The sequence below is a fragment of the Callithrix jacchus genome, chromosome 1 (genome assembly GCF_049354715.1).
Source record: "Callithrix jacchus isolate 240 chromosome 1, calJac240_pri, whole genome shotgun sequence".
NCBI classification, from domain to species: domain Eukaryota; kingdom Metazoa; phylum Chordata; class Mammalia; order Primates; family Cebidae; genus Callithrix; species Callithrix jacchus.
The window spans coordinates 107,049,061-107,073,527 of NC_133502.1; the positions used below are offsets into that span (position 1 = coordinate 107,049,061).

Genomic DNA, 24,467 nt, shown 5'->3' on the forward strand with positions numbered 1-24,467 from the left:
CCAGCGTGGGCAACATAGCAAGACCTTCTATCTCAAAAAACAGGAATGGTGATGCACACCTGTGGTTCCAGCTACTCAGGAGATGGAGGTGGGAGGATCGCTTGAGCCTGGGAGTTTGAGGCTGCAGTGAGCCATGATCATGTCACTGTACTCCAGCCTGGGCAACAGAGCAAGATCCTGTCTCAAAAAAAAAAAAAAATTAATTACAGAGGTAGTGTTTAGGACAGAATGGCTTAAACAATAAGCTTGGTTGGACACAGTGGCTCATGCCTGTTATCCTGGCACTTTGAGAGGCCAAGGTGGGCCAGTCACTTGAGGTCAGGAGTTCAAGACCAGCCTGGCCAACAGGGTGAAACCCTGTCTCTATTAAAAATATGAAAATTAGTTGTGGTGGCACCTTTAATCCCAGCTACTTGACAGGCTAAGGCAGGAAGATCACTTTAACCTGGTAGGTGGAGGTTGCAGTGAGCCAGGATTGCACCTCTGCACTTCATTCTGGGTAACAGAGTGCGACTACATCTCAAAATAAAAACAATAGGGTTAATGAGTGATTCCCAAAGTATGGTCCATGGACCAGCATCATTCACATCCTCTGGGAACTTAATAGAAATGTTAAATTATTTGGCCCTACCAGACCTACTACTCACTCTGGAAGTGTGAGTCTAGGAATCTGTGTTTTTGAAAAGCCCTCTACATACTTCTGATGCATGATAAAGTTTGAGTACCACTAGCTTCATACCATTTTTTTATAATTTTATCAGTTTAAATGCTTAGGGCTGCTGAGATAACATACTCCATTGGGGCCTGAGTGTATACAAGGTAAGAAGCAGCCAGCAGCCTCCTTGAAAGCACAGCATAGACAACCTTACTGGGCCTCCCTTTTAATGTACAGATAGGTAAGAAAGCAGAAGATGAACCAATATTTGAGCTGCCTGTGTTCTGCCAGGCACTGTGTCTGTTTTTCCTATAGGTGCCCTGCATTTAGCCCTCATAATAATCACTTGCTTGCCATAGTGTGCTCCTTGTATATTTTGGGTACTTCATCATTTTCTAGTTGTAATCTCAGTCTTGAGAGCAGGCTCAGACATTTGCTTTGCTTGTTCCGCTGGCAGTCACAGACACTTGACATTGTTTCATTTGAGGAACTCTACATTTCCTCATGGCGCATACAGTTTGTGTTGGAGATGCAGAAAGCTTCATCCTGAACTTGGTGCTTCTTCCGGAACAGTAATTTTATTTCAGGTTCTTGGGAGAGGAGGAGGAGGGACCTTGTCTTTTTTGCAAACCATGACATTCCTGTACGTACCATGTAACTGGTGCATGGTAAATAGCTTTAAATAGACTTCCATATGATAACAGAAAGCTTGTATCATCTCCCAGATACCTTGCACCCACCCTTCAAACTTACTTCTTTGTTTAAGGCAGTGATTCTCAAAATGTCTCTTTTTTTTTCGAGACGGAGTTTCGCTCTTGTCACCCAGGCTGGAGTGCAATGGCGCGATCTCGGCTCACCGCAACCTCCGCCTCCTGGGATCAGGCAATTCTCCTGCCTCAGCCTCCTGAGTGCTGGGATTACAGGCACACGCCACTGTGCCCAGCTAATTTTTTGTATTTTTAGTAGAGACGGGGTTTCACCATGTTGACCGGGATGGTCTCGATCTTTTGACCTCGTGATCCACCCACCTCATGATCCACCTGCCTCGGCCTCCCAAAGTGCTGGGATTACAGGCTTGAGCCACCGTGCCCGGCCCCAAAATGTCTCTTGACCAGAAACAGCATCACCTGGAAGCTTGGTAGAAGTACACATTCTCAGGTTCCATTCCAGACGTCTTGGAACAGAAATTCTGAGAGTGGGACCTAGGAATCTGTGGAGTTTTTTTGTTTTGTTTTTTGTTTTTGTTTTCTTGAGATGGAATCTCACTCTGTTGCCCAGGCTGGAGTGCAGTGTGTAGCTGGGACTACAGGCATGTGCCACCACACCTAGCTAATTTCTGTATTTTTAGTAGAGACAGGGTTTCACCGTGTTAGCCAGGCTGGTCTTGAACTCCTGACCTTGTGTTCTGCCTGCCTCGACTTTCCAAAGTGCTGTGATTACAGGCATGAGCCGCTGCACCCAGCCGGAATCTGTGTTTTAACAATCCCTGCAGATGATTTTGATATATGCCAACATTTGAGAACCACTGGCTTTATGTACAAGAAGTAAGATTTTAAAACTGTACTTTTTATTATAATTTTCTGGGAAAGTAAAGGTGTTTCACTTATAAACTTTGGGGATAAGAGTACCCTGAAGTTCACGATGGCATCCTGCAAAGCCCCAAAGAGTGCTAGTTGCTGATCATTACCTCATTACCTGTGCACACATCATTTCCTCACTCAGAGCTCAGCCAGGAGGCCTCCTTCCCACCGTATACCCAGGTCACCCCTAAATGTGGTCACTTTCTTCACAAGAATTGAGAGGAGAAACACCAGAGGATATGGAACTGGCCATACTGGGGCTTGTAGTTTAAAGGGCAGAACTGAGCCAAATGAGGACCCCTCAGAAAATTGCTTTCTCATTGGATCATTCAGAAATATATCAGTAAAAGCATTGACCTTTTGTTTTCTTTGCTTCAAACAAGGTGGGAAACATTCTTCTTGCTTTATGTATCTAGATAGCAAGTAAGGAAGTATGATTTGGATTCTTGAGTCTTTTACTTTTTATCTTATCTTTCAGCTGTGTGTGTGTGTGTGTGTGTGTATGTGTGTGTGTGTTTTCATAGTTTAGGAGTATATCTCAGTGTTGACTTTTAAAAATATGTGTAAACAGCTAGATTTATGCATTGTTATAGCATCAGTGCAAGTATTTAGGGAAAAAATCAAGCATGACAATTGAAAATAAAATACCCATTATTAAGTTGGACTCTTCTTTACCCTCAAGAAATTGTACTTGGATATTATGGGAGAAATTATTCCAGATCTGTGAGAAAACTGATACTATTCTAGATAATCATTTTCTTCTACCTCTGTATAATATTTAACTTTTATTTGAAATGTAGGCTCAAGCTATGCTAAAAATTTCATCTCAAAGATGACAAGCTCATTCATGGGGAGGGGAGAGAGGGCAGAGCACCCTCATGACTCTAGGAATTTGACTATTATATCTTGATTTAATGAAATGTCTGCAGCTGAAAATGGGAAAAATTGACTATATGCAGGTTTGAACACACAGACATAATACCAGCTGAAGCATAGTATTCCACATGCAAACCTAGAAAAACAGGGTTCAGTGAGGCACAATTTGGCAAGGAAGGCATACTGAATCTGCAGGGATGGGAGGTCTAGTCCCTGGGGAGGTCTTCAGTTGAGCACTGGTGCCCTCCAGATAGCCTTCCCTGACCCACCCACCCTGGATCTGCATCCCTCTGCCCCCAGTGTGGGCTCCCCTAGCCCAGCTGGGTATTAGCTTGGTAATGGGAAAGGATAGTATTCAACTGGCAATCTTTGGCTTCCAGGAACAAAACAAACTGAGGGAGGATGTTATCAGGATATTGAAGTCCTCCCCAAAATCCAGGATATTCAGCAAAAACCTGGAATCAGAAATAGAAAAGCACGAGGAAGTTGAAGGACTCTGTCTCTGTGTGTTTGCTTCTCTCAACTCTAACCTCACCTTTCTGGACTCCAGCTCTGTTTTGTCATTCATAGCTATGCAACACACAGATGCAGCTCCATCTGGAGCCTGCCTGGCAGTTTCTCAGCCCTGATTTTAAAGCCCAAGCCCTAGGGGAGGAGCATCTTGCTCAGCATAGATCTCATGTCTTTATGTGGTCCAGTGAGCCATGGTGGGAGAGGTAAGTGGGTGCAGGGAGTCAGTATGGTAGGGCCACCTCTGACTCTGTGGCCCAGTCAGAAGAGCCCAAAGAGGGGAGTAGATTGCATAGATGGAACAAAAGTACTCTCGCTATGTTATTCCATTCACTTGTTGCTGTGGGTTTATTCATTAACCCCACACTTGGAAAGTAATAATCTTTGGCTCCAAGAAAATCTGGAGGTTGGACCTGAAAAACTCAGACCAGACAGTGAATCAGTCCTGGATTGTGGTGAATTTTCTAAAGTGACTCCACCCTATGAGGCTTCATGGCTGTCAGCATGTCTCCAGTGATTCCTATGTTAAACAGACCCTTTTCATGGCAATGGTGGCAAGTGAGACTGGAAGTTCTTCATGAAATGTTTGCATGACACAAAAGCCTTCTCGTGAATCTTCTCTAAAAGTGGCCTTTATTCTGAATACCATTTTGATCTCTGATTCACTGATGGGAGTCAATGATGTTGAACTGAGAAAAATAGATAGGTTACTAGCTATGAACCCTTCCTTCATTAGTACATTTGCTTACCAAGGGGTTAAATTGGGAATGAAGCTTAGTACACAAACTAGAGGTGCAGAGAATATTGCACTTTGCTAAGTAGACTTAATTAATCTTGACTCTAAGCTTCTATTGCTTTCAGGTAGTAGAAAGGTTTGCCTCAATTATTCTTGGATTTCTTTCCCATATAGCCCTCCCGGGATTGTGCCAAGGTTCCAGGCCTTACTAATGTCATAATGTTAGGAAGGCATACTAAGTTATCTGTTTACACCAGTCCCTACTGCTTTTGGGCTGCATTTGAGGCTAGGGAGGATGCTTTGTCAGCATCCATCCATCCCCCTGGGGTTGCTGCACACCTGAGGGTGCAGCCAGAGTGCAGGTATGGCCATCTGCCACTCTGAGTTTCACACTCATTCACCTCCAAGAACTCCCCTTAGTCTGGAGGATCGTGCTCTCTTCTCAACTGCTTTTCTCTTTAAGGAACCCTACTACAACCTCCCTGAAGCAGGTAAACCAGAGCCCTCGAACCTTGTGAATCAGGAAATTTCAGAGAGAAAAACATTAAGGACTCCCGCTGCCCCAGAGTCAGTAACTGTTCAAGTGCTGGCTGCCGCCAGGTGGTGCAAAAGGCGCTGCTTCCTCTGTGGTCACTTAGCAACAGTCTCCTTGTGGCCACTTCCCCATGTAGAGGTGACAATTGCCCTTCCTCTTAGCTACTTGCTGGGAGTTTGTGGGGGGAGTGGGGAAAGGTTGAGGGGACATTTGGCTGTACCTGCCTCAAATTGGCAGGAGGATATAAGGCATTTTGTTGTTGTTGCTGTTTGGCTGTTTCCAAAACCCATTTGAAAACCTGTTACTCCCTTAGAGTGGCCTTCAAATTCCTAAGCATTTTGTATACATCTTCAGTAAACTAATAAAAGTATTTCCTTTTCCATTTTCTGGCAATGGGTAGTCTAGTTCTGTTAATATTCCTGCAAACAAACTCATCTACCAGGCTCACTCACACTGTGCACATTTGCCTTTGGAATCCTTAGTGGCTAGACTAATTGAGTACAACCAGTTTTGACAATCAGCTACCTTCCCTTTGCCATTATTGCAGATGCTGCCTTGCCCATAGCACAACCAATGCATTTAAAAAATAAAAACATTTGGGGGTGGGGGAGCCATGATCAAATAAAGGAGATCTCTATGGAATATGGCAAAGCTTGCACACAACTTTAATAAAAATATGCTGTCTTGAGCAACCAGCATATTACAGAGTCTCTGTGAATGCCTCTTCATCTAGAATTTCAGCACGAGCTGTACATAAAATATTTATACAGCACAGTGTGCTTCACCCCTGACAAAAGCATGGGTTCAGATGTATGCTGTTGCTGTAGACATCACTAACGTATAAGCCACTGAAGAACCCTTAAGGTATTTATAACGTTAGAGAGCAAAGTATCTGTCATCACGTTAAACTTTTAGTGACTGATAAATGTAGCCTTGGCTCCTAGCCAAAAATATTTTTCTTGCTCTCAGAATGACAGTAGTAACGGTATGTCATAGAGGAAGGGGAAGAAGAGTTTGCTAGAGAAACTTAAAAGAATGGTTGGTGCATAGTAACTTGGTTTGTTGCTGGCAGAGAAATGGGAGTAGTCCCTGCGATTACTTCTAAGGAGGAAATTTTACTACAGATAGAGCTGGGAATAATTCTGTTACCAAGTCTTTTTTAGAATCAATATAGAGCTTATTTGTAAAAATTTAAAATTTATTTATCACTTTACTGTCTCTGAATATCTGTTACATTTTATCTGTAAAAGAGGAATGGAAATGCCTTCCCAGTAGGTTCATCATAAGGACTGAAAGAATAAGGGTCCTTATGAAGTTCTCAGTAAGTAGCAGCAGTTTTCCCTTTTGGTTTTGTTTTTATGATGATTACTTCCACTCATTTAACTGCATGTTTTTTACGCTTCAAAATAGATAAGTGAAGTAGAGTGATGTTTCCATTTTAGAAATAAACTAGGGAAATGAATTGTAATACACGTGACAAAGCTCATATGTTAGTATCCTTATATATGAAGGATCCCTCAGTATCCTTATGATAAAGATCCTTTCCAGCTCTAATAGGCTTGAGTTGATTTTGTTTCCCAATGAATATACTATTTTCTCTCCATTATGCAGGACATATGGATTAATATTAACACATATCAATCCATATGTGCATTAACCCATAATATATACGAATATATTAATTCATATATCCTTAATTGAAATCCTGAACATGTGAAATTAATATCCTGGATATATGAAAAGGTATTCCAGATCAATAAGATGAACACTCTAGTAGAAAAATAGAGAACATAAATGAGTTTCTAGTAGAAAAAAAAGGTACAAAGTGTTCAACCTCAAAGATATGCTAATCAAAATTTAAAACTTAAATCTGTAGAATACAGTTTTAAAAAATAACATTACCTAATGTTAGAGGGTGTGCAGAGGAGTGGGTATTGTCATGTGCCACTGGCTCAAACATTGTGTAGGGCAAGTTATCAACATCAGATTCTCACATTTTCCAAACATTTGACCTTGACATCCTAGGCAAATACTTAATGGTATAGTGAAGGATATCTTTCTCAGCATTAAATACATAATCAAAAATTGGAGGTGACTTAAGTGCTTCAAGGGGATTTATTAAAACGGATTGTTTGGCAGCCATTAAAAATGAAAGCATGCAAGACTATTAAATGATACAGAACTTCCATCAGAATAAATGGGAAAAAAAGTTACAAGTAATACCATTCAGTTTTAGTGATACTTCTGTGCCCTTACACATTTGTGTATTATGTTTATGGGTGTCATGCATATGTATCAAAGTAGAAGGAGGTTCAACAAACTGCTGATTGTCCTCATGATTTTTATGTTTTCTTTGATTTTTTTAAAAACTTACAGTAAAGAACAAAGTACTACTTCGAAGGAAAAAAAAGTATTTTTAAAATAATTCAGCATAAATTACGTAGGTCACCCAAAGATAGTAATATGGTATTTGATCTGAACCTGGACTTCTGTTCTGTTTATTTAACATATTTTGGTGTCTTTCCTTTTATGTTAAATAACTATCATTTACCTACAGCAGCAGCAGAATATAACTTAGCTGTTGAGACCTGATAACATATAGCTGTTGAATAGTTCTGCAAGATTTGTTAGGGAACCAAAACCAGGCATGTGAGGGTGGTGTTGGGAAAGACAAGGCGGGAAGAGTTTGCAGTCAGTCATCAGTTATCTTCAGCAGTCAGGCTCTCTGTACACAGACAGGTGAGGAGCAAGGGAAGAAGAGCAAGCTTGGGTATTTCGTTGAGCTGTTAAGTTTAGGGTTAGAAGATGACCAGCACAAACCTTTTGGCTTAAGAGCCAATGTTCTTTGCAGGAAGTCTCTGCTCGTTTCTGTTTCCCTTCCTCCCAGTTTCTCTTCAGGGTCCTGTAGTCAGCATTCTATAGCTACCATTTTGAAAATTGCAGATTTTCAAAATGACCTCATGATCTCCTTCCTAATTGTTAAACCCAGTGACATTTTGTCCCCATCTGCAGCATTTGATGTGGTGTTAGTCAACTCTCTTTGGGCTTGTGTGCCTCTCCACACTTGTGGTTCTTCTGCCTCTGCAACTACTCAGTGTCTTCTTCCATGTACCTTGACCCTTCACTGTGTCTTCTACTCACTCCCCTTAGAACCTTCATTTACCCCCAGAGCTTCAACCATCATCTTCAGGTAAAACTGTAGTGACCAGTCATCTTTCCCCATTGTGCATCATCCTTGCTGCATTGAGAGTTTGGTCTTAAAATGGTGCTTGAAATTAGAATATGTTCGCTTTGTCGCAAAATCTGACAGACATTGGACGTACTTAGAACTTATATCTGGCTTCATGAGACAGCTGTCAGATTGTCTACTGATGGTCTACCCATTGATGATGGAACAAGCTCCTTGTGTGAGCCTCAAATAAAAATGATGGAATTAATAAAAGACTCTTACCCTAAGGCACAAAGCCCCATGAATGTCAAAAAGCACTGATAGAACTGATCCAAAAAATATGTGGTTTGTAAAAACTCTTCAGACAATTCACACTGAAGTAAAACGTTTAACTTGAAATAGTCAGAATAGCTTTTTCCAGCTGGACAGCTAAGCTTGGTAAACATGAAAGAGTCCACAATAATGTTAAGGCAGTGTGTGAGGGTTAAATAGTTTCCAAGGTCGGCTTTGCTGGGGCTTTGGATTCCAGTTGGGTCTTTACAGAGGGTCTATGGGGGACTGATGGGCCCAAAGGCAGAGTGTAAGTATGTGTTCTTGGGAGAATGATTAGATTAATCTGATTGAATAGAAGGTGTTTATTGGAAATTAGAGGAAGATAAAGTAGTGATAGATAATGGAAGAACTGAAGGTCAACAGAGGAGTTTATATGTGATCGAAGGGAAAATCATTATCACTAAGGATGTAGATGTGAGAAAACATTAGGTTTGGAAGTTATAAGACCAGAGTACTTGAAAGTTTGTGGGATTCTATAAGGTGGGATGGGAATAACTAATATTGTTCAGTACCTGCTGTGTAATCTGTAAGGCATGAGATCTCATTTTTATTTTACAGGAACCTTTGGAGTAGATGCGCTAGTTCCCATTTTATACATAGTGAGACTGAGTTTTAAGCAGGCATACTTGTCTAAGTTTTGCAGAATGGCTGGATCAAGATTCATGCCCAGGGACATCTGACTTCAAAGCACAGTGAGGATGGAAAACTTTGAAACTAGTTCTCTATTTTACAGTCAAGAGGCTGGGCCCAAGCTTGTTCAAGGTTACAGGAATAGGATGAAAGCAATTTCTCTGTAAGAGAGTGGACAGGCTGTGATCTGCAGAGGGGCCAAGTTAGAGGCTCTTGTTAAAACAAATGGAGTATGCTAAAGAAGTTGGATTTAGCCATGGCGTAGGAGTGAAAAAGGGGTAAAGGGCAGCAGGACATTTGGGGAAAGTGATGGCCTAATAGTGGAAGGTGATGATGAGAGGGATGACTTGGAAACAGTTTCAAGGTTTTAGTCCCAGGGAACTGCTATTAACGGTTGTAGGAGAAAGGCCATGTGTTGGTTATGGAGTGATCTGAGTAAGAATGACAGAGATTAAATAATACATTAAAATAGAATGGTATGCATGTGCTGACTTATGTATATACTACCAAACACACAAAGGAGGACAGAACAGAAGGTGGAAAGCTATGAGGGATCCAGCACTTTTCTTTGCTGGTGGTGAGTCACCAGAGTGAATACCTAGGCTTTACCTAAAGCAAAAGGGACTCTTTGCATGGTATCTTAGGCTCCCATTTATTCTGGCTGCCCCTGTACCCCCAGCATGAAAGTGGCTTAACTGTACTTTGATTTCCAAAATGCATAGCTGTCTCCAATAATTGATTCCCCTCTCCTGAGGATCTCAAGCCTAAAAAAGAGTATTGTTCCATTACTTTTCCCTCAGAGATTTCTATTTCCTTTCAGGACCATGGTCACTGTACTGGATGGACTTCTGAACTAGTGAATTACTCTCATCTTTTGATCACACTAGAAAATTGTCCATGGAGTTGAAATATTTATTGCAGTAATTTCTGGCCTTACATAATTAAGGTAACATATCACTTTTTCTTTATAACTATCATGAAGTTGTCATGTTTGTCTCCTTTAACTCTGCTTTTTAGAGATACGAATCCATTCTCTTCTTTTATGTTCCAATAATCTGTTGAGATTGCTCTTGATCTGCAAATGTATGATTGCAGAAAAGACTTTTATAGGATGAAATATGAGTAAGCTATTTTACTCTGAAGAATAAAAGTGAATTGTATTACTCTTTAGATTAAATCAATATACCCCATTTCCATAAACAATATGCATAGACCGGATAATACTAAGGAAACTTAATAGATCAAAAGGAGTATTAAGTCTACTTGAAAAAAATGGAGATACTCAAATATTAATGTATTGCTAGCTTTATTCAATAAATAAAATCTAGAAAATAGTTTACATAAAAATCTGTTAACTCTTATTTCTAGAGATGATGTGTTAAAATTGTATTATATTATTTTCCAAGTTTTTAGAATATGTGCATGTGTTGTATGTGTTAACTTTCTCTGTTTTTGCAAATTGAGTAACATTTATTGCATGCTTGTGCTGTGCCACTCTAAATAGAAAGCACTTTGTATTATTAATTCTCATAACCCTTGGGGTTAGTATATTTATTATCCTCATTTACATATGGGAAAATTGAGGCTCGGAGAAATTAGCTGGGCACGGTGGCTCACTCCTGTAATCCCAGCACTTTGGGAGGCCAAGGCAGGCAGATCATTTGACGTCAGGAGTTTGAGACCAGCCTGGCCAACATGATAAAACTGCATCTCTACTAAAAATACGACAGTTAGCTGGGGGTGGTGGCACACACCTGTTATCTCAGGTACTAGAGAGGCTGAGGCAGGAGAATCACTTAATCTAGGAGATAGAGGCTGCATTGTGCTGAGATTGCGCTTCTGCACTCTAGTCTGGGCGACAGAGCTAGCCTCGGTGTCTCAAAAATAAGAGAAAGAAATTGAATGACTTGCCCATGTAATTTAAGTAATTAATTTAAGAATGATTTAATTTTTAAATTTAAATTACTTGCCCAGCTGGTAAACCCACTGGCTCAGAACTTGAACCAGTCAGATACCAAAGCCCATGTCAATGGGTTTTATTTTTTACATACTTCTTTTCCTTAATAAAATGTTTATTCCTTTTTTCTACAGCATTATTTTAAATGACTGCATAATGTTCAGATATATGGAAATATAATGGTTTCTCTATCCTATCTCCTTTTATTAGACATTTTTCTTATTGTTTACTTTTAGAAATAGCATTGCAGTGAATATCTGTCATGCACATCTATGATTATTCCCCTAGGATAAATTGCTACAAGTGGCATTGCTGAACATTGATAGAATATAGCACTCAGTATTGATGTATTCTGTTAGTTTACTCTGTTGATACACTCTGTTTTCCTGAAAGGCCATACCATTTATAATCTCAGTAGCAGTGTATGGAAGTACCTGATAACTTTCAGCTCTCAGCAACATTGGTAGTTAGCAATTTGAAAAAAAAAGTGTTGGTTTTTAAAAAACATTCTAAATATTCCTGTTTAAGTCCATATTATCTCTTAAGTCTAATGCTGTAGTAGTCATTATCTCCTTAGTGGTTTCTTTCTTTCTAGCACCCACTTTGCCAGTAATGGAATTAGATGGGGCATGGACTTTAGAGTTAGATACCTGGGTTCAAATCATGACTCTGATCTGCCTCAATTTCCCCATAAGTAAAATGAAAATAGTAATAAAACCTCTCTGGTAAAGTACTTTAGAAGAGCGCCTGACTTTTGGTATGTGTTCAATAATTGTTGGCTTACTACTGTTGTCTTCCAGAAGTCCCTGCTCATGTAATTTAAAAACTCCAAGGTTATACTTGTTTTTGAATGAATTATAATTATGACCAAATCAGTAATTCACAGTTGAAACTAAAGTGCTGACATTGAAGCATTGTTAGTGTTGACACTGTGGCCAACCTGAAGATCACAAATTACCTTCCCTGACTCAGTTGAAGCTGAGAGGTCAGGGATAGAGTAATAACAGGAATAACTAGAATGTTAAAGTGCTTTATATTAAGCTACCAGTGTACTTCCACACACATTATCTCATTTGATCCTCACAACACAGCTGTGAAGGAGATGGAGCAGATAGTATTAATCTCATCTTACAGAGGAGGAAATTGACTTGGAGGATTAAGTGGCTTGCTCTCTGAAGGTTGTGGAAATGGTCAGTGGCAGAGCTGAATGTGTACTCTGGGCCTTCTGACTGTAAATACTTACTCTTGATGCTTCATAACATGGTAAGCTAAGGAGCTGCAGATGGAGATACCCAGGTCTAGAGATTTGCTGGAAAAGAAGGAGCAAAAGAGAATGCCACTGGGAGGAGGCAGCAGAGTTGGGGTAAGGGAACTTAGATATACTGAAAGTGAAGGGAGGTACCCAGTGGGGAAGAGGTGAGGGGAAGGAGTCATAAAGAAAGGGGAAAACTGAGGGGCCAGGATTTCCGTGCTCACAGGGCTGGCTAACTAGATCAGGGTGGACAGCTTCATCTTTGAGATGGGAGGGATGCTACCCCTGAACCAGGAAGGAGGGAGGAGATGGAGCAGGTAGACTCAGGTGATTTGAAATAGAAAGGAACATTAAGAGAACTGAAGGATTATGGCCTGAATAAAGAAAGTATTTGTTTCTGGAGAGTAAAAGTGGTAGATTTGGGGTTTTAGATTTGAGTAGGGGAACCCATTTAGAATATCTGTTGTGGGAAATGGGCCAAGGAATTAGAAATGCCTGCCAAAGACCTCTGCTGTGCAGGAGGCAGGACCCAGATAAAAATATCTGGGCTCCAACTCAGCAGATTCTATGAACTCCTTAGCTGTGCTGAGAATATCCTTGCCAGATGTATGTAACCGTCTGAGGGTGTTTCTTTGTGAGCTCAGCGATAGACAGGCACAGGATCAATATGAACAAGGAAATATGCCTTAATTGCTTGAGGAGTGAGGGAAAAACAGTACTTTGCAATAACCCTCTTGTTTCTGGATACCAAAGCAGCTGTCAGGCTGTCTGGGTACCTTTTACTCAGGACTGAAGTGCCACAGTTAAGATATTTTGCCTGCTTCTCAGGGGGGTACATGGTTTTTAATTAGTGAAGACCAAGTAGCAATAGTTTTGTTTTGTGTCCTAATAGCCTTTGTTAGTATTGTCAGGGAGGTGAAGTGAGGAGATGGCAGATGGTTTCCTACCCTTGGAAGTGAAGAATTGGACTAAACATACTTTCCCCAAAGTCCCTTCCCAGCATTACCATTTCTGATTCATCTCGAGTCTACACTGATTCCTCCTCTACCAGATAGTTTAGGGTGTCTCAAGTTTTATTTTATGGTGTTTTAGATTTTTTTTTTTTTTTTGCTTAGAAACTTCATGCATTATTAAAAGCAGTAAATAGTGACGGTAGAAAAATGAAAGGTGTGTCAATAAATAAAAGTCCTGTTAAAAATGTGTGATTTTACCACCATTAAATAACCACTGTTCATATTCTTCCAGAGATTTTTTTAAGTATATATGCCTAAATAAGATTCTTAAATTCAAAAATGCACTCTGCTTTTCTCAGTTGATAAATTATAAGCCTTTTTCCTCATCAGTTGTCACTGCTGTGTAATTATTAAAGGTTGATGAAGATTCTGTTTCAGGAATGTATTTTAACAAATCTCACTTTGGACATGTATGTTAATGTACATCCTTCTAACTGTATTTGTGAGGGTGCTCTTAATTATTTCCCTGTAAGATTAGGAAAGAGGTTTGAGATATAATACATATTGCTGGAAGACTTAACCAACTTACACTTCCATCACCAGTATACGAGAGGTCTCTTTTCCCACACCCTTCTTAATGTTGGATAGCAGAGTTTAAAAAAAAAAAAAACCTTACCAGTTTTGCAGACAGATGAAGATCTTTTCATATGCCATTTATATTCCTTTGTGAATTTTCTGTTCATAGCCTTTGCCCATTTCTCCAGAGGGATATTTGCTATTTTTGTTACTGACTTGCAGCAACAAGATTTTAAAGATTTAACATTTTAAAAGTATCTTTTATTATAAAAATATATGAAATTTTGTAATTTGTCTTTGAATTTTATACTGCTTTTAAATGTATGTAAGTATTTAATTCTAGGTAGTAAAATCTTTTCCTTTGTGGTTTCCTTATAAAATAGGAAGTAAGAATGCCATGGTGTTTGTTGCCCACTGTCAGTTCTTCACATAGTGGAGTAATCTCTTTCAAATGTGATCATATCTTGGCATACCCTGCCTGAGCTCATCATGGCATTCTTGTTACCATGGCCTGCAGGGCCTGGCATGATCTGGCTTTGCCTGCTCTAAAGCCCCACCTTTTGTTGCTCACCCTTCAATGCTGTGTTCCAGCCCCACTGGCCTCTTCTCAGTCCAGGGAATATGCCAGCCTCCTTCCTGTCCCTGAGATCCTACAGATATAGTTTTTTTTTGCCTGGAAAATGTGTGCATGCATGCATGGCTGTGTATGTGCACACACTCCCCTTTGAGCACTTCTCAATAGGCAATTATTATTTTTATTTATTTATTTATGAGATGCAGTCTTGCCCTGTTGCCCAGGCTGGAGGCCATCGTGCTATCTCGGCTCACTGCAACCTCTACCTTCCAGGTTCAAACAATTTTCCTGCCTCAGTGTACCAAGTAGCTGGTCTTACAGGTGCCCACTACCACACCCAGCTAATTTTTATATTTTTAGTAGTCAGGGTTTCACCATGTTGGATAGGCTGGTCTCAAACTGCTGACCTCAGATGATCTACTCACCTCAGCTTCCCAAAGTGCTGGAATTAAGGAGTAAGCAACCATGCCCAGCCACAATTACTATTTTTTATTAACTTACACTTTACCTGTTTCTCCCTCTAGCCTATAACTCCATAGAGGCAGGGAGCTGTCTGTGTTGTCCACAGCAAGGTCTCTAGTGCTTAGCATATACTATTTATAGAAGAAATGAATTAATATTACATCTCTAACCACAAGATTGCACAGAAATTTACCTATATCTACCTTATTGTAGTTTTATGGCTTCATTTCACATTTTAAAATATTTTATCTGTATGAAACTTAGTTTGAAATGTGATTCAAGATAGGAATTAAGATTAATTTCTTTCCCAAATGAATACCCACCTGCAATTTTTGTAGTTCTTGTTTATAAGAGAATCCTGACTCAAATTATAGTCCTTAAACACTATGGTATTATTTTTTGTTTCATTTGCTTTTCTCTCCTTGAGTAGTCCTTTGTGCAAAACATAAATGCAGAAACTGTTAATTGACTTGAGCCAAATTCCTCATGAGCATGCTGACTTAGTACCAAGAAAGATGATCCTGGGGTCAGCCACTATAGCCTGCCTTCTAAGAGGAAGGAATACATAATGTGACCGACTTAGGGATTTGTTCTTGCTCAATGTCTAATGCTAGTAGACAATCTTGTTTTAGATAATTCTGGCTGCCATTTTTTTTTAAACCATTGAATTTGAACTTTATAATGACTACTTTTCCTGTCTCTTATCTCTAGATGTGGAATAAAAATCTTTTGGCAGACCATGTGTTTCAAGTTTTGGTTTGGAAAATACTGGTCATTATTCCTTTCCATATTTTAACTCTTTGAAAATTAAAATAATTGACAAAAGTCATATGTGCCCATATTCAAACAATAAAACATTTATATAGATAAAAAAGGACTTTTGTATCCCACTTTCTGATCCGATCCCTTAATATAACTACTGCTGAGTTTATTGTATATCCTTCCAGACATTTTTTTATGGTTAGTGGATATATTAGATCTTTACATATGTCCCTCCCCCCGCCCCGCCCACCATATACTTGCATGGTTTTTCTGACTAATGTGAACTTTCTTATACACATTAGCGGAATTCAAAAACACCTGAAGCCTTTGTTTTTTTGCTGGTGGCATCTTAGAGAAGTTACCAGTTGATGTTTTCATAGGACTTTAAACACAAAGACCCAATTCGTTTGTGTAAATTATTGGATGCAGTCTTCCAGAGGGCAGGTGCTTGGGCACATTCAGGAACATGATACAATCTGATGATGATTATTTCCATCCCACTACAGAGGAAGAAATGAGGACTTAAAAGGGACAGGAGTGAATTCTTCTAAATTCATGAAAATGAACACTTAGTCTAAAATGTGTTCACTGGGTTACAACACATAGCTGGATTTCTAGTGAATGGGATAGGAGGTGGGGTGCTATCAGTGTACAATTTTTTTGTTTTTTGAGACAGAGTCTTGCTCTGTCACCAGGCTGGAGTGCAGTGGCACAATCTCGGCTCACTGCAACATCTGCCTCCTGGGTTCAGGTGATTCTCCTGCCTCAACCTCCCGAGTAGCTGGGACTATAGGCATGCTCCACCATGCCTAGCTAATTTTTGTGTTTCTAGTAGAGACAGGGTTTCACCAGGTTGGCGGTGATGGTCTTGATCTCTTGACCTTGTGATCCACCCACCTCAGCCTCCCAATATAAAATGTTTTATAACTTTGTCTCTTATTTCTGCTTTCCTCCTCCGGTCATGAGAATACAAAATAAATTTGGAGTGGGTGAGGGTGGAGAGCAAAGTGACTCCCTGGGCTGTGCCCTTCACACTGGCTTTAGAAAGCCTACAGCTGACTGCCCTGGGGTCTGATCTATGGCGCTGCACTCCAGAGAACTATAAGGTGTGCTGTAAGTGATGGGGTCTGTGGACTTATGCAGAATTGCACTTGTTGGGGGTTTTCACAGTACCCACCTTATTATACTAGAGAGGCAAGTTTCATTGCTTAAGGGGACAATTTATGGCAATAGACTTATCTTCTTGTTTTAGCTTTTTATGTTTTTCTGCCTTTAATAAAATGTGAAGTCACAAAGCAATTAAATAGTCGTGTAGTTTTCAGGCAGGAGGTGGAGAAAGGCTAACTAGGGGGAAAGGCCAACATGATTGACAGAGGCTGGCTGGAGATTTACATTGAGAATAACTCGTTCTTCAAAACTTTCTTCATTTTCTGGTGAGAATTATGGGACAAATCATATACCAGAAGGATGAATGATTAAAAATGCAGGAGTTATGATTTCTTTTTGACTTTGTAAGTCTCTAAATCCTCCACCTTAATATAGAGTTCTTATTTCAAAATGGGAACCAGCCCTGCCAGAGACTAAAGTGAGTCAGAAATACTCTAAAATCTTCAATAGCTAGTGTGAGATTGTTTATATTCTGAAAAATTTCTTAAGATACAGTGAATGGAAGTTGAGAATCTCTGAGTGCTTTTTTTCATTTCCTAAACTCTGATCCACAATTAGATATGTTTTTGAATATTCAAAAATATCGAATGTGATTTCAGTTGTTTCTGGAATTTAAAAAAAGAATAATTTTTGACACTTTAAATGAGGAAAACGTTTTTAAAACCGAATATAAAAATCTGGAGAGCTCAGATGCCCTGTCTCTCCTTTTCGAACCTCCTCTAACATATAAAACAAATCCTTTTGATTCAGCCACTCTGTATTGATAGTGACTTGTTTATTACAATCAGAAGAATTAAACACTAAAGATATATAGATACGTTGTCACTTTTTCTTATTATAGAAACAATTTGATTTTAAAATTTTTTATTCAGCAGAATGCAGATTCAAAAACAAAGGAGTTTTAGAAAAGCTGACTTTTGATTTAAAGTTCTTGTTTTGTTCTAATAATCACATTGAAATGGCCAAAACAAATAGTTTAAATTAAAATGCAGTGGTGGCCTGTCATGGTGGCACATGACTGTAGTCCCAGCTATTCAGGAGGCTAAGGCCAGCAGATTGCTTTAGCCCAGGAGTTCAAGACCAGGCAAGGTAACATAGTGTGAGACTCTGTCTCTATTTCTAAAGTGTGGCGATTGATACCTGTTGAGAGAAGGGTTAACTGAGAGTCATTCACATGGCCCAGAAAGTAAGTGACTACAACAACAGTGCTTTTTCTAGTGTGTATTTCTCTTGCTGTGAAAGCACTCTGAAGGGGAGACCTCATGCCGTTGCAGGAGCACCTGAGCTCCAGTCTTCAGCATTGCAAATAGAACAAGAACCTGAGGAAAAGCCCGCACAATGAGCCTGCTGTGATTTAGGGTGTGCTTTTAGACAGTTATTCATAAGAATTTTTTTTTTTCTTTTTTAAGGCAGGGTCTCACTCTGTTGCCCAGACTAGAGAGAAGTGGCATAATCATAGCTTACTGAAGCCTCAGATTCCTGGGCTCAAGCAGTCCTCCCACCTCAGTCTACTGAGTAGCTGGGACTACACTGTGCACCACCACATCTGGCTAATTTACTTTTTTGTGGAGGTGAGGTCTTGCTTTGTTGCCCAGGCGGGTCTCAGACTCCTGGCCTCAGGTGATCCTCCTGCATGGGCCTCCCAAAGTTCTAGGATTATAGGCATGAGTCACTGCACCCAGCCTCATGAGAATATTTATGAAGATAGATAGAATTGTTAATTTCCACAGCTTGACAAAGGATAACAAACAGCTTTTACAGTTTGAACATCCCTTATCCCAAATGCTTGGAACCACAATTACTTTGGACTTTGGACTTTTTTGGATTGGGGAATATTTACATATACATAATGAAATGTCTTGGGGATGGGACACAAGTCTAAATACCAAGTTGGTTTGTGTGTCATACACACTTTAGATATAAAGCCTGAAGGTAACTTTATACAATATTTTTAATAATTTTGTGCATGAAATGAAGTTTTGACTGTAACCTGTCATGTGAGGTCAGGTGTGAAATTTCCACTTTTGGTGTTGTGTCAGCATTCAAAAAGTGTTGGATTTTGAAGTATTTCTATTTCAGATTTTTGGATTAAGAATGTTCAACTTGTATGCCAAATTAGTAAATATTTTCCTACCCACATCGTCTGTGTGGGGTCTAGAAGCAGCCATGGTTTAGTTTCCTTACCTGTAAGGGAGGATGTGGAACTTCTCTTAATGTACATCACTGTAGGTTAAGTTTGGATAGAGAAAAGACTAAAGGCAGCCATGGCTGGCTGTCCTCTGAGCCCCTATGCTGAGCTTAACTGGGCTTTTGTTTCTGGCAGTGGATCATTTTGCTGTCATGGAGCCAGTGATTATATACCATCTCTGGTTTTGAATATGTCCACCATCATTACTTTACCAGTTCCGCATTGGTGCTTTGGTCTTACCTATACATTATTCTTTTAACTTTTATTTATTTTTAATGAGACAAAATTCACATAATATAAAAATAGGCAATTTAATTGACAATTCAGTGTTATTTAGTACATTCATAATTCTGTACAGCTGCCACCTCTTTCTAGTTCCAAACATTTTTGTCACTACAGAAGAAAACTCTGTACCCAGTAACTGATAAGACCCTATTCCCTCCTCCCTCTCATCCCTGACAATCATTAATCTGCTTTCAGTCTCTCTGAATTTACAGTTCTAGCTATCGCATGTAAAATAAATGGTTTCATACAATATATGACCTTTTGTTTCTGGCTTCTTTCACGTTCATCCATGTTGTAAGCCATTTTATAGCTGAATAGTATATGGTATGGATGTGTCATAATTTGTTTGTTCATTCATCTGTTGATGGACATTTGATTTTCCCCAGCTTTTGATTGTTATGAATAAGGCTGCTATGAACTTGGGCATATAAGTACTTGAGTCTCTGTTTTCATACCTCTGAATTAAATTGCTAGGTCATATGGCAATTCTATATAAACTTTTTGGAAAACCATTTTCCACAGGACCAAACCATTTCTAGTCCCACCAACAATGTACAAGATTCCAGTTTTTCCACATCTTTACAAACACTTATTTTCCTTTTTAAAAAAATTATAGTCATCCTTGTGGGTATAAAGTAGTATTTTATTATGGTGTTGATTTTTATTTCCCTAATGATTAATAATATTTACCTTTTCATTTGCATATTGGCCATTTGTATATCTTCTTTGGAGACATGTTTGTTCAAGTTCTTTGCCCATTTAAAAATTGTTTTTATTTGTTGTTGACTTGTAAGAGTGCTTTACATATTCTGGATACTAGTCCCTTAACAGATACATGATTTGCACTTATTTTCTCTCATTTTTAAAGTTTTCTTTTTCATTATCTTTTTTTTTTTTTTGAGACAGGGTCTTGCTCTGTCACCTAGGCTGGAATGTAGTGGCATGATCTCTGCTCACTGCATCCTTCACCTCCTGGTTCAGGCGATTCTCCTGCATCAACCTTTTGAGTACCTGGGACTACAGGTGTGCGCCACTATGCCCAGCTAATTTTAGTATTTTTAGTAGAGACAGGGTTTCACTATGTTGGCCAGGCTGGTCTCAAACTCCTGGACTCAAGTGATTCACCCGCTTGGGCCTCCTAAAGTGCTGGGATTGCAGGCATAAGCCACCATACCTGGCCTTTCACTTTCTTGGTAATGTCTTCTGATCACCAGTGTTTTGGATTTTGAAAAGTCCAAGTGATCTGTATTTTGTTGCTTTTGCTTTTAATGTCATCTCTAAGAATCCATTACCCAATCCAAAATCATGAAGGTTTACCCTCATGTTTTCTTTTCTTTCTTTTTTCTCTTTTTTTTTTGAGACTGAGTCTTGCTCTGTTGCCAGTCTGGAATGTGGCGGCATGATCTCGACTCAACACAACCTCTGCCCACCATGCCTGGCTAATTTTTGTATCAAAGATGGGATTTCACCATCTTGGCCAGGCTGGTCTCAAACTCCTGACCTCAGGTGATCTGCCCATCTTGGCCTCCCAAAGTGCTGGGATTACAGATGTGAGCCACAGTGCCCGGCCTCCCTGTTTTCTTCTAAGAGGTTATGATTTTATTTCTTATACTTAGGTTGTTAATTCATTTTGAATTAATTTTTCATATGGTATGGATATCCATGTACAAAAGAATAAAGTTGGGCCCCTACCATTTGCTAAAGAGATTGTATTTCCCCATTTGAACAGTCTTTGTACCCTTGCTAAAAATCTATTGGCCATATATCTGAGGTTTTATTTCTGAAATCTTTATTCCATTGTCTGTATATCTAACCCTATACCAGTACCACACTGTTTTTGATTAGTGTAGTAAGTCTTGAAATTGAGAAGTGAGAGTACTCCAACTTTTTTTTTCTTTTTTAGTGTTGTTTTGACTGTTTGGCCCTTTCAGCTTCATATGAATTTAAGGATCTGTTTTTACATCTCTGCAAAAAGGACTATTGGGGTTTTGCTAAGGAGTACATTGAATCTGCAGATGATTTGGAGTAATATTGTCATCTTAACAATATTAAGACTTCCAATCCATGAATGTAGGATGTATTTCCATTTATATAGGTCTTATTCTTCAGCAGTGTTTTATAATTTTTAGTGTGTAAGTCTTTTGCCTCTTGTGTTAAATTTGTTCCAAGGGTTTATTTTGTTTGTTTGTTTGTGTGTTTGTTTTTTTGAGTCAGTCTCATTCTGTCACCCAGGGTGAAGTGTGGTAGTGTAATCTTGGCTCACTGAAGCCTTTGCCCCCTGGGTTCAAGTGATTTTCATGCCTCAGCCTCCTGAGTAGCTAAGATTAGAGGCGCACACCACCACGCCCAGCTAGTTTTTGTATTTTTAGTAGAGATAGGGTTTTGCGACATTGTTCAGGCTGGTTTCTAACTCCTGAGCTCAGGCAATCTGCCTGCCTCAGCCTCCCAAAGTGCTGGGATTACGGATGTGAGCCACCATGCCTGACAATTCCTAGGTATTTTATTCTTTATATGCAATTGTAAATATAATTGTTTTCTTAATTTCCTTTATAAATGATTTGTTCCTGTTATATAAAAATATAAAAATACAAGAAATATTTTTTATTTTTTTTAAATAATCTCTAGTGGTTATTTTAAAATCCAAGGTAAGAACCCCGCTGTTCTTCTAAATATTCCTTAGAGTAGTCCCTGTTAACTCTGATGTCTTTCCTTCCACATATTTTCTATGCATTTATAAACAAACATACTTTCTTACTGTGAGTAAAATCATATACTTTGTCTATATTTTAACTTATTATTTCACATAATTATAGATTGGGTCTTTCTGTGTTAGTACATTTACCTATTCCTCTTAAATGCTGCAGAATAGCCCATCATACTGATGTGCTGCATAGTTGACCCTTGAACAACATGGGGTCATTTATATGCAGGTCCACATGCAAGTCTACTTATATGCAGATATTTTCAACACAACATGGATTGAAAATAGAGCATTTGAGGGGTGCAAAACTTATATGAAGAGATAACTGACTTTTCATAAACACAGGTTCTGTAGGGCTGACAACAGAACTTCAGTATGTGAGGATTTGGGTATTTGCAGGCAGTCATGGAACCAGTCCTCCTCGATATGGAGGGATGGCTATACTTTGTTTAAGATTTTATTTTAATGATCATTTAGTATGTTTTTGATGTCTTATAGTATAAATAATGCAACAGTTAATAATTTTGTACCCACAACAACGTATACCCGTGTAAGTCTTTAAGGTAATAATTGCTGAGGCAAAAAAAATGCACATATTACCTTAAAATTGTTTAAAGTTTTGTTACATATAACATATAATTTATCATCTTCAGTTACTAATTGTACTATTCAGTACTGTTATTTACATTCATATTATTGTGCAACCAGTCTCTAAAACTCTTTCATCTTCCAAAACAAAAGTGCTGTATCCATCATACAACAATTCCCCACAGCCCTCTTCCCCTGGCAGCCAATTTACTGTCTCTGTAATTTTGACTATTCTAGGTACCTCATAAGTGGAATCATACAATGTCTGTCTTTTTGTGACGGACTTATTTTACCCAGCATAATGTCCTCAGGCTCATCTATGTTGTAACATGTGTCCAAATTTCATTCCTTTCTGAGACTGAATAATATTACATTGTAGCACATTGTGCTTTTTATTGAACAGGAAGAAATATTTTTTCCTTTTTTTTTTAAGTCCCTATTTATATCATTGTAGATGCTATTCACTGTTTTCTGAGGGCATCATACTGAGTAATTAATGCCAATAATCTAAATAGAATATGAACAATAAAGTCCTTTTAGGTATGTGTATGAACTGTATAAACAGGTATTTTTAAATTCATTGCGGATCCAACTTCACATTATTAGGTGAGGAAACAACTGGTAGCTCATTTGTGCTTCTTGGACTTCTTGCACTCTTGCCCTCCACATAATCTTACCTCACTTCCAACATATCTTTCATTATCCCTCCACCCCCTGGACTTTATGCCAAAAGATCTTCTACTTGTTGACACATTCTGTGAACACCCAGTGTTCTCTTCTTTTGCACTATCCAAGAAAGACCAGTTGGGGAATTGGCTAACGTGTTCTGAAGTTAAAGACTTTGTTTTTGTGCTGGGGTACCTGAAAAGCTTAGCTGCACTCCAGAAGGCAGCCCATCTTTGTTTTTCAGGAAGGTCATGGTGATGTTCTGTCTTTCTGAGTCTGATGTCTCATACCTTTCTGTGCTTTTACAATTAACTAAAGCAAAGGGAGATGCTTTTGTAAAGTGCCCAGAGAAAAGAAAGCCAGATGGAAGTGAGGAGTAAGAGTAACCACAGTTGCTTTCCTCTTCCATCAGTCTTTATAAACTTAGTTTGAAATAATACTAGATTTAAAGGAATGTTGCAATGGTAGTACAGAGCTTACATACTCTTTACCCAGTTTCTCCTAATGTTAACATCTTGCATGACCATATTAAACTATGGTTAATATAATTATCAGAATTGGGAATTTAAACTAGTCCAATACTTCTAGCTAAACAACAGACCTTATTAGCATTCTATCCAGTTTTCCACTACTATCCTTTTTCTGTTCCATGGTCCAATCCAAGATCCACATTATATTGTTTGACTCCTTAAACTCCCACAGTTTGTGACAGTTCCTTGTCATTCCTTGTCAGTTATTTTGTGAAATGACTCTAGATTTGGGGCTCTCTGATGTTTTCTATTGTTTACTTTTAGTTTATGCTTATATATACATATATAAGTATATACACACACACACACACATATATAATTGTATTTTAGGTTCTGGGGTACATGTGCAGATCATGCAGGATAGTTGCATAGGTACATACATGGTAATGTGGTTTGCTGCCTCCATCCCCCTGTCACCTATATCTGGCATTTCTCCCCATGTTATCTGTCCCCACTTTATGCTTTTTTTTTTCTTGAAACAATATCACAAAAGCAATGATATATCTTTTTTATTGCCTCATAACAGAGGTTACTTGATGTCAGTTTCCCTTATTGCTAGTGCTATTAGTGTGGACTCATGATGGATAGTTTCTTCATTTTATGGATTATAACCCAATATTATCATCATTATTTTGTTGCTCAAATTATTCTAGCTTTGGCCACTGGGCGTTCCTTCAGGCTGGCTCTGATGTCCTTTTGACATCAGAGGCACATCTCACTTTATGGCATCACCTGATGCTTCAGTCTAATCTTGTATTTTCTATGCCCTATTTTTGGAATCA

General features: G+C 38.9%; 1 protein-coding gene across 25 annotated transcripts in view; it reads left to right on the top strand.

Moving 5' to 3' along the window:
* The window catches only part of KANK1 (KN motif and ankyrin repeat domains 1), a 230,269-nt gene that overhangs the window by 63,150 nt on the left and 142,652 nt on the right, over positions 1-24,467 (top strand). For all 25 annotated transcript variants that reach the window (XR_013533553.1, XR_013533557.1, XR_013533560.1 and 22 more), the window contains one exon: positions 9,845-9,970. The gene's annotated coding sequence lies outside the window, so the exon portion shown is untranslated. The remainder of the gene's footprint in view (positions 1-9,844; positions 9,971-24,467) is intronic.